Source organism: Cynocephalus volans, chromosome 6 (genome assembly GCF_027409185.1).
Source record: "Cynocephalus volans isolate mCynVol1 chromosome 6, mCynVol1.pri, whole genome shotgun sequence".
NCBI lineage: Eukaryota > Metazoa > Chordata > Mammalia > Dermoptera > Cynocephalidae > Cynocephalus > Cynocephalus volans.
The window spans coordinates 161917179-161932914 of NC_084465.1; the positions used below are offsets into that span (position 1 = coordinate 161917179).

General features: G+C 40.5%; 1 long non-coding RNA gene across 2 annotated transcripts in view; it reads left to right on the forward strand.

Annotated features, from left to right (window-relative positions):
• The first annotated feature begins 589 nt into the window (after nt 1-589).
• Nucleotides 590-15736, forward strand: part of LOC134379786 (uncharacterized) — a 110390-nt gene continuing 95243 nt past the window's right edge. For both annotated transcript variants that reach the window (XR_010023829.1, XR_010023830.1), the window contains exons 1-2: nt 590-913; nt 2500-2626. This is a non-coding gene — a long non-coding RNA (uncharacterized LOC134379786). The remainder of the gene's footprint in view (nt 914-2499; nt 2627-15736) is intronic.

The window sequence follows — 15736 nt, forward strand, 5'->3', positions numbered from 1 at the left end:
TGAGCGCAGCTTCTCACAAGCCCTTTCCAGCAACTACTTCAGCTTCACCAACTGGGTCTGGCTGAATAGGCAAACACATATTTGGAGCTAGAAAGTCCCATTCTGGGCTGGCTGGTTAGTGCAGTTGGTTAGAGGGCGGTGTTATAACACCGAGGTCAAGGATTCAGATCCCCATACCATCCAGCCAGTCTCCCCTCCCCCACCCCCCAAAAGTCTCATTTCTGAGGCGTATACTTTAGAAGTTTTTTTTTCCCTTGAGAAACTTTCCCAAATATAACCCGTCAACGAACCCCTGACAACAAGTAGATGTGATGTGTAATTAACAGTTTTACTGAAATAAATTGTAAAACTTGATTGTGAAATCTTTAAGTTCTCCTAATATCTCTATTACAGTCATACGCTATTCAATTCTAAATGTATATGTTATAAAACTTGAGTTTGTAAATTCATGGGTGCGTGAACCTTAATTTGATTTAGAATGCTTTTTAAGCTGGCTGGCTGATCTCATCTGTGCAGACAGTCACTTGTACGTGTATATTCGGCATCCTTTATGTCTCTTTCATTTAACAGGTGCCCTTACTGGGAAGAACACAGCGAGAATCCTGGCCCTGGCCCCTTCGCTCCCTGTCAAGCATCAGAGCCTGTTCATTGGCTCTAACTTGGCAGGGGGCGGGGCCTCCCAGAGCAGCTGTCCGTCTTGAGCGGAGCCAGGCCCCACCCCGTCGCGCCTGCGCAGTGCGTCCGTTGGCGCCAGGAGCCTGGGCTGTAGAGCAGTTGCAGTTCGGCAGGAACGCTGCTGTGCAGCGGCGAGTCCTGGGAACAGCAGCAGGAGCAGGCGGCGGCGGCGGCGGAGCAGACGCGGGGACGGCGGCGCGCTTGGGGGTCTGCGGACGGCGGTCTCGATGGCGGGCAGGTGAGGCCCATGCGGGGCGGGCGTGGGCTGTGAGGGGCTTGCGCAGCCGGGGGCGCGGGTGCGGCCGGGGACTGAGGTGAGCGCGGTGGCGCGGGCCCGGCGGCGCATTGTCCGGCGGGCGGCGCTCGCTCATCGCCCCCTGCGGGCTGGGCCGCAGCTTGTCCAGGGTGGGCACGTGTTCCTGTGTCCGCCGGCCCCACCCTTGCCTGCCCCACCGTCCCGGTCCAGGTTTCCCCGGCCCTCCGCGCGCGCGTTTTGTTCCGAGGCGGGCGGGGGGGTCGGCGCAGCCAGGCTCGGGTCAGGCGAAAGGGCCAGTGCAGGGTCCGGCCGGTTAGGTCGGTTGTTTAGAGTCGGGCCTTGTGACACCAGAAGGGCCAGTACAGTTGATCCTTCATACCTGCGGGTCCTGTATCCACAGTATGGATACAGCCAACCGCAGACCAGGAATATTAATAAGTAAATAAAAAGTAATACAAATAAAACAGCCAGTATAGATAGTATAACAACCATTTATGTAACATTTACATTGTATTAGGTCTTATAAGTAATGTAGAAACGATTTATCTAGAAATGATTAAAAGTGTGTAAATGCCATTTGATATAAGGGGTTTGAACATCCACGGATTTGGGGTGGGGGGTGCGGGGGTGGCCTGGAAACAATCCCCTGCAGATACTGAGGAAGAAATTTATATGCCTCAGTCATCTCTTTATGCTTAATTTAACATTTTTTAAAAAAAAGATTTGGGTTGATACTAGAATTTCACTGGTACTATTTTTGGTAGTACCTATAGTGACCAATTCAGAACAAATAACAGTGTAGGATTTCAGTAACTTACTTTTGGAAAATCTTAAGCAGTGTTGCTTAAGGTGGCGTTCTTTGTGATAATAGTTGTAAGAGATGCTACAAGGAAAAAAAATGGGTCCTTGGTCAAATAAGTTTGGGGTATAATGCTGTCCTTTCCTTGTCCTCTTAGGGTCACAGTTCACTTTACCATATTGGAGGATTTTGTCACAGAACCCTTTTTGGTTTTGGTGTGATCTCTATGAATACCCAGGAAATCCAGGAAACAGCAGATGTTCCCCAGAACAGCCATTATGAACTGTTGTCATTGGTGTCCTTCTAGGGTGTCTTGTCTTAGATAATGGTTCCTCTCCTTTGTGAACTGAGAGGTCCAGAAGTTGATGTGGTTTGTGTGTGCCTGTGCATTTCATGGGTAGTACTCAAATTTTTCTCTTACCTTATGGATAAGCTATAAGTTGAAGTCTAGAAGGAATTTAATTCCAGTGTTTTAATTTCCAAGTGACTTACCTGATTGCGCAGATAGTTTTACAAGTTTACTGGTTGCACTCCTTAATTGTTAGCATTTTCCCCTAGAGTGTTAAAATATGTGGGGGAAAAAGGTTAGTGCTGTTTCTGAAGAGCTTGTCATGTGGATTATTAAGAAGCTGAAAATAGTATCTTTGGGCACTTCTTCCGGGTTAGCTGTTAGCAGAATCTTAATTTGCTGAGAAAGAGGATTTAAATGTAAATGCTCCTTTATATTTATTGGGTGCTTAATTAAACATATTTTCTTTTCCTTTTCCAGGGGTGAAAAGAAGTTAGAAGAAGAAATCAACTATTTTGCCCAAGCATTTTGTTCAATTTGGAAGACATGACATTGAGAAAAGAATGGGGACTGTGGAGTTAGAAGTGGAGTCACTATGGCCTTTGAGGTAGGGACAATCTGGGTGGAAATGGAGCTCCACTCCTTCCTGGTCCAAAGCCACGTTGCTGATTTATAGCCACATGGCCTTTTTAAACCCTCAGTTCCTTAGTTGTAAACTGGGGTTAAACCTATCATATAAGGCTATTTTGAGAATTAGATGAAATTCTGATCTGTAGAATTCCCGGTACACTTCCTCAAATACAGCAGCTGGTGCCAGTAGATGTTGATTTCCTTCCCCTTTCAACTTTAGAACTTTGCTGTAGTTATTAGCATGATTTTTTTTTTTTTCATGTTGAAGTAAATATTTTGCTTAGTTGTGACTCAGTATTCAATCCAATTTAATTTTAAGTTAAATTTTGACTGGGTGTCTACTTTATGTCCTTAAAATTGCCATAAGTCCTTTCTAGGACAAGTTACATATAAATTAAATGATACATAAAGATGTATCCTTAACACCTTTTAGTCTGATAGGGAAGATACACATGCATATAGTGAAGGAATTCTGTGCTGAAGGGTGTCTGGGAAGAGAAGGTGGTGCTATATTTTAGGGTCCAGAATTTTAGAGTAGGAAAGAAGTCCAGGTGGAGAGGACAGCAGGAATGGAAGTGTGAAAAGAGAGCTGAAGAGGCATACTGAGATTTGAATCCCAGCCAAAAGAGAACTGCTGTCATCTTTTACTCTTCCAGTGTGAGTGTGTTCCTCTGTGATACGGGGTGAGAACGCCTGCCTCCTCAGGCGTAAGCTTCAATGAGATAAAGTGATTAATAGGGCTCCTGGCATATAGTAAGTGGCCAGTTGATATTGATGGTGATGTTCCCACTGCTAACACCACCTGCACTTTCATATGGCTGGTCTGTCTAGGGATGAATTTGGGGCCAGGTTTTAAATTCTACATGTCACATTAAGGTGGTTGATGTTTATTCTATAGGTAGAGAGAAGCCATTGAAAGTCAGGGACAGGATTAGACCCATGTTTTAAAACAGTATGAGGGGTGAGTTAGAGGAATCTTCCAGTTTAGGATCCTAGTCTTCAGAGTCTGGCCAAGTAGTGAAGTGGACAGTCATTTGAGGCAGGGAGAATTGGTCTGGACTGAAAATGTTAAATATTATATTAAATATTTATGTGCTTTTCTTGTGGAGGAGGGATCCATTAAACATGGATGTTATACAAATTTTGAGAGAGTAAACGAAGAGACTAGTAAGGTATGTTTGATACCACTTGAGATGTTTTTAGGTTGTAGTTTAAGTAGGTTTAATGTTGGACCTATTTGGAAATGATGTAACTAATTGTGTCCTATAGTGTTAGGTTCAGTGAGATGGAGAAAAGGGAGAGACAGAGAGAAAGAGAGACAGAGAGAGACCTGAGCCAGGTGCGTCAGGAGAGACTGAGCGAGATCAGTTCCCCTGAACTAAGGAAAGCAGGGGTTTTATAAGACTTTTAGGGAGGGTTCGGAGTAATGGGCAATTTTGAAATCATTTGTTTGCAAGGTGACATAGACCTTGTGGTTCGATAACATCTGGTAGGTTAAGTCATAGGCTCCTGATTAGCCACTATCTCTGTACAAAACGTTCCAGCTCAAAGTCGCCTAGACACAGCCCGCAGGACGTTCCCTTAATGATAACAGTAATGTTTACCCCTTCCCAGGAGAGGAATCTCAGTTCCCAGAAAAGAAAGGAAAATGTGGGGGCAGAATGCTCAGCATGGCTGCGTTGAAGCTAAGCCAGTCACGAGACCCAATATATAGCATATCTGAATTGCTGTTATTAGCCTGAGTTGGGTCCTAATACAGGTGATAAGGAGAGGAAAGAACATCCCTTTTTCTGTTTACAGGGGGTTTTTTGGGAGCTGAGGTGGGAATTGAGTTGCCTCTTTTTGCTTTCTCTCTTTTGAGGATCATTGTAGACCCGTCCATTTTTATGTATCCAGTATGTTTTAATCAAATAGCCATTCTGTTTCCTCAGCTTGTCCCAACCTGGGTATGTGGAGGTCCTTTCAAGCCAGTTTTCTTTCCTTTGACGTGACGTATTAATCTTTGAAGAGTTTCTTGCTTTGTGACACAAGGTGTCTGAGTTTTTCACTTTGTGTGTTTTTTGCCAAATACCTATGGGCCATTTCTTTCAGATCCTTTTTATTGGGGAGTGGAATTCAGATACCAAAATCTGGTTGCTGTATGTTGTTTTTGCTTCTCGCGTGCCCCTCCTTTCATTGGACAGACTTGGGAAGTATATAAATTTTGATTTTCTGTTGGTTTCCAACTCAAATTTCACATCATAGATTTTCTACTTTGAGTTTATGCATTTTTCCCCTCTAGTATTGAAAATGTGCATTCTTAGCAACATTAATATAATCTCTTTATCCTACAATCTAAATGTAGTAGTTTGAAAATACTACTTATACAGCCACTGGAGGCTTATATGTGGTTACAGTTTCTTTTATACTTAAAATATCCACATAAGGGGCTGGCCCATGGCAGTGTGGTGCTGATAACACCAAGGCCATGGGTTCGGATCCTTATATAGGGATGGGCAGTTAGCTCACTTGGGAGAGCGTGGTGCTGACAACACCAAGTTTAGGGTTAAGATCCCCTTACCGGTCATCTTAAAAAAAAAAAAAATCGACATAAGTATGTACAGTTGACATTTGAATTATAAAGCCATTTGGAAATATTTTCTCTCTGATTATGTTGCCAGTTTGATAGTTGGTTTGTTTGCATGAAATCCTTAACTTTTAAAGATTGCTTTAATGTTTTATTTAATGTATGTTTTTCTCTCACCACTATCCTATCAGGGATTTTTAATGTGTGTTTCAACACATAAAATATTTATGTGAACATTTATGTACTTCACGTATCAGAACTGTGTAAAAAGTTGTGTTCCAGTGTCACTTCATTGAATCCCTCCACTAGTTCCTTTTCTGCCCCAGCTATATTAATACCTGATTTATTCTTCTGGTGTTTCATGTTTGGAAATATAAGCACATACATGGACTTTTATTTTCCTTTGTTACACAAAGATAGTATTCTATGCACACTGTCCTTGTTTTTAATGTGTTCTGGAGATCACTTCATATAAGCTCTGCAACCTTCATTTGTGCTTTCCACTTTTCTCCTGAAGATGAATATGTGGGTTGTTTATGTTCTGTTGCTGTTATAAATATCACTGCAGTGAATAGCCTTGTGCATATATTGGTTTGTATTTTTGCAGGCGTAGCATTAAGATAGATTATTGGGTAAAAGGCAAACACATTTGTAATTTAGTATCAAAACATTACATTTAAAAAGGGCAGGTCTGATGGAGTTACCAGTTTTCCTGAAACTGTCAGTGGCTTCCCATTGCTTTAAGGACAGAACTTCAGAACGTGGCCTCAAGGCTATGCGAAATTGCTTTGGGCCTCAGCCTCATGTGAACTGCATTCCCCTTACTTTCTTTGCTTTAGCTGTACTGGGCCTTCCTCTGTCTGCTGTGTTCACCGTCTTCTCTTCCACCAGGGATCTTGGCACTTGTTCTTTTCCTCTGCCTGGAAAGCTTTTCTTACATTTTTTCAGTTATTCCTTGTCTTCCTTTAGAGTTTGGCTCAAGCCTCACTTTTTCATGAAATTTTTTGTGTGAATTTGCGAGTTTAAAACATTAGTCTCCATTGATGTCTATCAGCCACTAAAACGATCAGTTTTCTGAAGTTCTTGAGTTTTTTTCTTGATGTCTTTGAATTTTTTTCTTGACCTCCCTGAAGTGAGGTCCTCCTGGCGCTTTTCAAAATTAAAGTGTTAGGTTAGTTTATGTATTTAGTTAATTTCAGTTTTCCCAAAAAGGCTGAGCTTCATGAAACTAGGGACTGTTCCTGTTTTTGCCCATAATTGCTTTTCTAGTGTTTAGCTCAGTGTCTGTACTGTGAATGCTCCAACTCCCCTGTGCAGTAGCTAGAATTAAATAATGGGGAAGTTGAGGCTGTGCAGTTAAATGTCTGGTCTGCTGCACAGGTGTTTATTATTGAGAGGTAATTACATAAACATTTGTTGAATTTTAATTGTAATTTATTTTCAGGATCACACAGGGTTCAGTCAGAGAAATAGAACCACTAAGGTGGGCAAAGAAAAAGTGATATGAATATGTGTATTACTTTTTGAGGGGATTTGTTACAGGCATTTGCGTTCACGCAGTGTGGGAGCTGGCTCAGCAGTCTCTGTGGAGCTGTGTCTTCGTGCCTGGTGCTGCAATTTGAAGTCCAGAGGACAGACTTGAATTGTCAGAACAGAGAATTTCTGGCCCTTCGATTCTCAGACTTGTGTCAGTTCACAGACCTGTTGTCTTTTGAATGAAGGGGGAAGGCCAGATCCCTTCAGAGAAGGACCTTTTTTTGTGTACTAGAGTGTGTTTGGGGGTGGGGTGGGGGAAATACCAACCTGTTGTTTACTCGGTATCTCATCATTGGGGTACTGTACACTTTCATCTTTGTTCATTTATCTTTAGGGGTCAAATTTTTTTCAGTAATATTGTTATTGATAACAACACGGTATAAATGTATCAGAATTGTATCTGATGGTTCAAGATGACGTTGCTAATTGATTTTATAATACTGCTCCCAATAATAGTTCCTAACTTCTTTTTGACCATATTTCTTTGAGGAAGCCAGAGAAAGATGCGTACGGTTTTGCATATATCAGGTGATTCACAGAGCCCCTCTAGGCCATCTTTAGGAACAACCTGCCTTAAACAAGTTTTGCGTCTCTCAGATGGCAGTAATAATACATTAGTCCCCCCTTATCTGTGGGGGATACATTCGAAGATCCCCAGTGGATGCTTGAAACCGTGGATAGTACTGAACCCTGTCCTGTAGATGCTGTGTTTTCTCCTATACATACAACACCCATGATAAAGTTTAGTAACGTCTTTACAGTAAGAGATTAACAACGATAACTAGTAATAAAGTAGAACAGTTATAATAATATACTTTAATAAAAGTTGTGAGAATGTGGTCTCTCTCCCCTTTATCCCCTTCTCCCTCTCTCAGAATATCTCGTACTGTACTCACCCATTTTAGGACTGTGGTAGACCTTGAGTAACTGAAACTGCGGAAGACAAAAGTGCAGATAAGGGGGGGACTACTGTACATTGATGATGGATTTTAGCTTTGGCATTGTCGGTTCTACATGCTGTCACCTCAGTAGTCTGTGGTTTTAAGTAATCCTAAGGCTGAATCAGAAAAGCTTGGAGGTGGGGCTTTGAGAGTTAGGGCAAGGGGAGGAAAGGCTAGGAAAGCTAAGAAATGTGGTCACAAGCACAAAGAAAGTACAACAGGTGGTGCAAGAGTAAAACCCAGTGATGCTGGATGAGGTCATATGATTTAATAACATGAAAGTCATTGTATAATGACATCGTAGGTCAGATTTCAGTGGAGTATCACAAGTGAAGGATGGTTTGCATTTAAGGGTAATGGAAATTTTACCACGGTTTTAGGTTAAGAGAAAGAGTGGAAAAGAGGAACTAAATAAAACACTCTTCGATGCTTAAACAGATGACTTAGGTGCTGTCTCTGAACTCCCCGTGTTATTGTTGTTTATGGAAGAAATGTCCTTGCTCTGCAAAATGCTGGTTGAGAAGCTTAACTGGGCAAGATGGATGTTCTTTGTGGGTAGTGAGAAAGTAACGTAGGTGATCTGGATAGGCAGAGAAAGTAGGCAGGAAGCTGAGAGTACCATTCACCCTTGTGCCAATGCTGGCTCTTCCTTGAAAGGTTCCTTGTCTCCCGGTGCTGGAGTGTTCTGACCTCCTCGTTTTCTCATCTTCAGTAAATGTTTGTTGACCCAAATGCTTTTGCATTTTGGACCTGCCTGGTTTTTCCATTGAAAACTGTTTGTAAAAATACGTTTTTTTTAAAAGTATATCTGTGGGTGAAGTTAATTAGTATTCAAGATATTTTGATGAACTGATTGCAAAAATCCTGGAAAATACAAACCCCAGATTGACAAAAATCATCAGACTCTGATGGCTTTGATGCACAACATTTCCAGATTTCCCCCACCTCCCAACTTGGATAGCTGGGTACTTAAGCTAGTGGCATCATTTCTTTATTGGTGAGTGCTGTGTGCCAAATGTGTCTCCCAAAAGTTCATGTGTTGGAGACTTGATCCCTAGTGTAACAATGTTAAGAAGGTTGGAAGTCCAGTTACAATATTTAAAAGATGGGTTCTTTGAGAGGTGAATGGAATGTGAGGACCATTTCCACATGAATGGATTAATCCATTCGTGGAGTGATAGGTGGATAATGGATTGTCGTGGGTGTGTACTGGTTGAGAGCTCATGAAAGAGCTCATGCTGTCCTTACCATGTGAATGCCTGCTTTGCCATAGGACCCTGTAGAGAGTTCCCAGCCTCCAAAATGGTAAGAGATGAATTTTGTTTCTTTATAAATTACCCAGTTTTGAGTTTTCTGTTGTAAGCTTGAATGCATTCACCAATTTCTTATACTCATTCTTACGTTGAGGTTTTAAGTTTATTCCATTTTGATAAATTAATATTTTTAAGGTTAATTATTAGAAGATGGTTTGGGTTGTAAATGTGATCCATAAATGAGTGCAGCTGATGTTTAATTGGAAGAATTCTGTGCAGAAGTCTAATTCACTTTTTGCATCATGACTGATTCCCTGTCCTGAACATTGTGAATTTTACAAGAAAAATTAAAGTTTAAGCTCCTGAATGCACTATTAAAAGACTGTCTTTGTTAAATAAGTATAAAAGTCTGTTGAATGATCTTTTTCAGTTAGAATTAATCTGTGGCATAAAATTCTTGGTGAGTTTTTGGTTTCCTTTTGTACTGTTTAACTCTGTAAGATTTTTCGTTTAAATTGATTAGGCAAAAGATGAAAGTAATCCTATGTACTTTTCATTCATTATTACTCTTCAGAACCTTTAAAATAACAGTCCACAAAGTAAGGTTCACCTAAAAATACATATAGCCTTTAAAGAAGTAACTTATATTGCTGATGGGATGATAATTTGATAGAATCTTTTTGGAGGGTGGCTTCACTCTATTTAAACAGAATTTAAAATGTACATAGTTTGCTCACTCAGCAATTCCACTGGTAGGAATTTGTTGTATCAGTGAATTGCACAGGTGTGCATGTGTAAGGTTTTCTATTATGGCAGTGTTTGTGCTAGTGAAAAGTAGAAACAATTGTCCAGTAACGGGTTAAGGTAAAATAAATGACTGTCATATGCATGGGCTGGAATGTTCTGCCAGTATTAAAAATAAGTGGTTGACAGGGATAATTTTACTATTTTGCATGGAGTGCGTAACATTTACTAAGAGAAACAAGTTGTAGAACTGTATGTTCTTAGTGTGTGTTAAGGTGTTTGTATAACTGTATTACGCTTTAATTGTTTGCATAAAAATATGTTGCTAGATTCATAGCAATCTTTTAACCTTGATGAACTCTTGGGAATGGGACTGATGGAGCACGTGGGAATGAGGGCATTACGGAAAATGGTAACAATGTGTTGTTTGCTTTGCTCCAAATAACTTAAACTTTGAATGAATAGTTGCAAATTCCCCTTTGGTTTGAGCACTGTTGACTTCTCAGTTTTGCCTTTCCTTAAAAATATTTTTCTTATTGTGAAATATACTGTAAATACAAAGTAGTTACAGATTTGTGGTTTTTCCAGACCCTATCTGTGTAACTACCACTCATTTCATCATGAATTTTATTCATGGGGTTATGTGTAGTTCTAGTTTGTTACTCATTTATTATGAAATGCTGTTCATTCTCCCACTGATCAATACTGAGTTGATCAATACTGAGTTGTTCCCAGATTGAGACTGTGTTAGTTCAAGTCCTTTAAGGACAAGGAGACCGGAAATTGAGATTAGATGTAATATTCAGTTCCTACTTAGGTTTTCTCAATTATCTTCAATGTCTTCTGTAGCTTTTTTACCCCACAAGCCATCTGTTTAGGGTTTACTCATTGTGTTTAATTGTTGGGTCCCTTTAATTTCTTTTAATCTAGAGCAATATGTCTCATTTTTTCCCCCCATGACATTGACTCTTTGAAGAGTGTGGCCCATCTATCATGTTACAAGCGTCACCTTTCTGAATTTGCTTTCTCATGGTGTCCTCTGACTTGCTCCTACATTACCTGTATTTCCTATAAACTGGGAATTAGGTGTAAAGGCTTGAGTGGATGCAGGTTGTGGAATATACTACAAAGCATATGTACTTCACAGGGCGTGGTTTTCCAAAGTCTTGCAGTTTCAAATATTGACCTTGCAGAGGACTGGAAACTTTCCTCAGGCTATAAGTCTCTGGTGTGAGATAAAGATTTGTGGCACAGCAAGGTTGCTGGCTAAAGGTCAGACTAGTTACTGATTGTTATGTAAAGATACCGAGAAACTGTTGTAAGAAGGAATGTTTCCTAAGATAAAGCTTTTGTTGATAGCTTTACTGGAATGTCATCTGACTTGTTTCACTGAAAGTTACGAGCCTATATTGTTAAACTATAATCCCATCTATGTTCTCTTCCTGTAACTTCCTGGTCTGGAAAATAAATGCAGGAAGAGAACCCCAATTTGGGGTTATTATTTCCCAAGGATGGGTTGCCTCTTGCTGGAGGGTCCCAGGGAAGTTGACCACTTTGGGGCTTCTCATTGCTCAGAAGAGATGGCTTTGAGTAATCCTTTGCATCTCCGTCACCCAGTGGAAGTGGGGTGACAAATCCATGGGGGGGGCGAAGCAACACAAAGCAACAGGAGGTAAAACATTTTTTCACAGGAACACTTTGTAAGTGATGTGGTGTAATTTGTATCATATCACATCCAGAAATGGAGAAAGTGGGGTTGACTCACTCAGTGGTGTTAAGTTGTTTGATCTGCTAAGGTGGTACTGAAGGGCCAGATCTCGCCTTGTAAAGCAGAATTTCTCCCTTTGTAGTTAGCAGGTGTCTGTGGTACCATTCACATTTTGTTCTCCAACTACCTTTCACCTGATGGTTTTAGCATCTGTTGATGGGTCTCTGTGAATACAGAACTGTCTTTTGGGGGGCTTGTAGTTAAGCTCCTTTGATATTTTCCATAATCTTTGAAAAAAACCTTTATAACTTCTGCTATCCTAGAAATGAGATTAAGGTAAAGATGGTGTGTCTTTCAAAAACTCAAACAAATTAAGTACAGCCTTTTTGGAAAGAGAGCAAGATTTCTTTTAGGAAAAGTTCTAATTCCCCTGAATTTTCAAAGCGTTATATGGCAACCATTGAAACAAAAGCAGGGTTTGATTAGTTATCACTCTTTAGTGTTTTCTTTTTGATCTGTCTCTATATTCCTTTTCAGTTTTAAAAGGAATTGGGAATTCCAACATGAGGGGGTGTGGGAGCTGCTTCCAGGGTGGCCTGGGTGCTGGGTCAGGAGCAGGTGGGAGAAACAGCAGAGCAGTAAACAGAGGGTTCAGGGTCACGTTGGGCCCCAGCACTGCAGATGCTGTGGAGACAGAGAGGGCCGAATGAGCAAGAGACATGGCCACCAGGAGGGAGGTTCTCCCATTCCTGAGAGTCACTGGGAGTCAGAGCGAGGCATCCCAGCAAGTAAGGGCCGTAAGGACAGGGAATTGTGCAGTTTTTCCCCAAGTGAATTTAATGCTCTTCCTAAGGTTGAGAATTATTGTACTGGAGACCTTGCTCTTTTTTTTTTTTTTTTTTTCTGGAATGTGATTTAGTTACTTATAAACAATTTGATCCTTTTGAGGCTTGGTTTTAACTAGAGCAAACTCTAATGTAGCCTAAGTGTTGGCAAACTATAGCCTCTTTGCCAAATCTACCTAGCTACCTGTTTTTACTTTGCTTTTGCAGCCTGCAAATGAAGGACAGCTTTTAAATATTTCAGTTTTAATGGTTCTGTAAATACCTGCATATTAACCTTTCGTGTTACACATTATGCTTATTGATTATTTAAGTTGAAGCCATTCATCAGTCTTGAAAACCAATTATCCATTATTTTTTTGAATGTTGTCTCTTCCCCATTTTTTTGTCTGCTTTCCTTCTGAATGTCATCTGTGACTCTTCCACATGCCGCTGAAGGTCTGTTCTGTTCTTCCTCCAGTGTTCTCACTCTATATTTCAGTATGGGTACTTTGTCTCGTCATATTTTGCAGTTTATTAATCCTGGAACCTGTCTCCAAACTGCAGTTACACTAACGCTTTGATTTCTTAACTTGAATCTTTTTATAATTAGTTTTATAACTAGAATATCCATTTCGTTATTTCAGTACAGTTCAATTCACTGTTGAAATTCTCTGCCCTTTCAAATATTTTGTCCACCTTTTTGTCTATTTTCTTTAACATATAGTTCATAGTTAAAGTACTTAAATCGTAGCTCCAGTGTATTGGTTTCTTGCGTGTCTGCTTGTATTACCTGTTTTTCTGTATGTCATCAGGAACATTGTCTTGCCTTATCTTATCCCTGGTAATGTTTTCTTTTATGTTGGATGGCATGTATCAAAGACATGTCTAGATAGATATAGGGACAGGTAGATATTCTTCATGATACTTTCCATCATGATATCTTCTATCATGGGAGATATCTCATTTCATTTGCTATATATTTTTGAGTGGAACTGGATTGCAGTAAATAAGACCTAATCCTTCTTTAGTTGATCCCCTTTTCTTGAGGATTATTCTGTTAAGCTTTTGGTTGAGAGCGTGGCCTTCTTTCCCGTCATCAATCAGCTTTAAAGACTGGGAGATCTAGCTCTTCTGATAGTGAAGGTTGCTTTTTAGCTTCCTGCCCCACATAGTTAAAAATGTCACATGGGAGAGACTCAACACTGTGTTTGAAGTAGGTCCCTTTTACCGTTGAGTCTTTATTTCCAAAGAACTAAGAGACTAGAGAGTTCACTCTGCTTTTTAGAAGCTTTCAGCCTAACTGTCCAGCCCAGAACTAGGATGTGGTACTGGAATGCATCAGCTGTCATGTGAGATATCCAGCTGTTATGCAATGAATTATGTCTCTCCCAAAATTCATATGTTGAAGCCCTTACTCTAGTACTTTAGAATGTGATGTATTTTGAGACAGGGTCTTTAAAGGGGTGCTTAAGTTACAATGAGGCTCTTAGGGTGGGCCCTGATCCAGTCTGACTGGTGTCCTTATAAGAAGATGAAATTTAGACAGGCGGAGAAAGAGACTCTAGGGATATGCACACACAGAGGAGAGGCCATGTGAGGACACAGGGAGAAGATGGCCATCTATAAGCAAAAGAGATAGGCCTTAGAAGAAAGCAAACCTGTTGTCATCCTCATCTGGGACTTGTAGCCTCCAGAGCTGTGAGAAAATAAATTTCTATAGTTTGAGTAACCCAGTGTGTGGCATTTTGTTACGGTGGCCTGAGCTGACTTATACCCAAGCCAAGCATGTTATTTGGATAACAAATTACCAGTTTGTTATCAAGGCTCATCTGACCACTAAGTGTTTTACTGGCTTTACTGGAAGTGGGTTTTTGATGGTCTTTAGCTGATGTGCAGATTTGGCAAATGCTCCAGGAAGTTAAAATGGCAGGTGATGGACAGTCCACCTCAGAATTCTTTAGCTTCCCTGGAAATTTAGTTTACCGAGTCCTCATTGCTTTCATAAAGCTCTCTGATCTCATTAAGAGCATGATCTTTGTTATATGCACATCCTTTTTTTTTTTTCCCCCGGTGGCCAGCTGAAAAAATGGGACTCTGAACCCACTCATCTTTTTCACGTTGTCACAGCTGGAATGTTGGCCTGCTTGAAGATACCATATGAGTATCTTATCTGAAGCAGAAGGTTCACACTTTATTATTTCTGAAGCAGATTTTTTTTTCTTTCATTTTTCTATGGCTCCATAGTCTTGGTTGAAGTTAATTCAACAGGGCTATACTAGTGTCCACTGGAAAAACATGAGGTGCTTTCAACTTGTGTTTATCTTCGAGTAAATGCTTCAACAGAGAGAGACATAGGCTTTGATAAATTACCCCTTCCTTTGGTTCTCTCAGGGCCATTTCCATAGCAGGGAGGTGTCATATTCAAGATCTTATGATGTGGAGGTCTCCACTCGAGAGAGAACAGCAAGGTGCCCTTTCTGTCAGGAATGCAATTCTGGGGTCATATGGGAAGTGTATTTAGTTTATTTAAATAAAACAGCCAAACTGCTCTTCAGAGTGGTGTATCATTTTACAATCCCACGTGCCATATATAAGAAATCTAGTGTCTTGGCACCCTCACCGGCATTTGGTAGTGTCACTAATTCTTGTTTTAACTGCTGTATGTGGCATGTGGTAATTGTCATAGTGTTCTTAATGTGTACTTCGTTAGTGATGTTGAACATCTATTCATGGCTTATTTGCCAGACATGTTCTGTTTGGTAGAATATCTCTTAATGGCTTTTGGCCCTTTTCTCATTGGATTTTTTTACATGTATATGTATATATATACATATATATATATATATAACACTCCAATTATCTATATATATACATAAATCTACCTATTTATCTGTCTTTATCTATCTGTCTATCTTTGTGTGTGTGCGTGTACATGTCTGTGTATTTGCTGGCTGGCACAGGGATAGAAACTCGGACCTTGTTCTTTCCAGCACCACACTCTAACAGACTGAACTAACCAGCCAGTTCCAATTGTTGCTTTCTTGGCTGTTGAGTTTTGCAAGTTCTTTATATATTCTGGATAGAAGAAAGAGTTCTTTATATATTCTAGATACAAGACTTTGTCAGTAGGTGTCTTGCAAATGGTTTCTCTAAGCCCATAGGTTCTTTTTATTCTTTGAACGGGGTGTTTGAAAATATAATTGAAAATGCCTAATATTAGTTGAAACTGGATTATTTTCCCTATGTCAAGTTGTTTTATGTGTTCTCATGCCGGTTGTAAGCCAAGCATAGACACAGAGGAGGACCTTGCTCTCTAGATAACCTTGAGCACCATAGAAGCCAAAAATCTTCCCTCTGTCAAACTGAAATGCTGGAGGTTGAACACCAGAGCCCTTTTGAAGTGAGAGGTCATGCAGCAAGGAAGGTCCAGCATCCAGAAGTTTCATCCTCATAGATGGCCTGACTCAGCCAAGCCACTTACACCCCATCCTTTGGCCTGATTCAGGGCCAGCTAA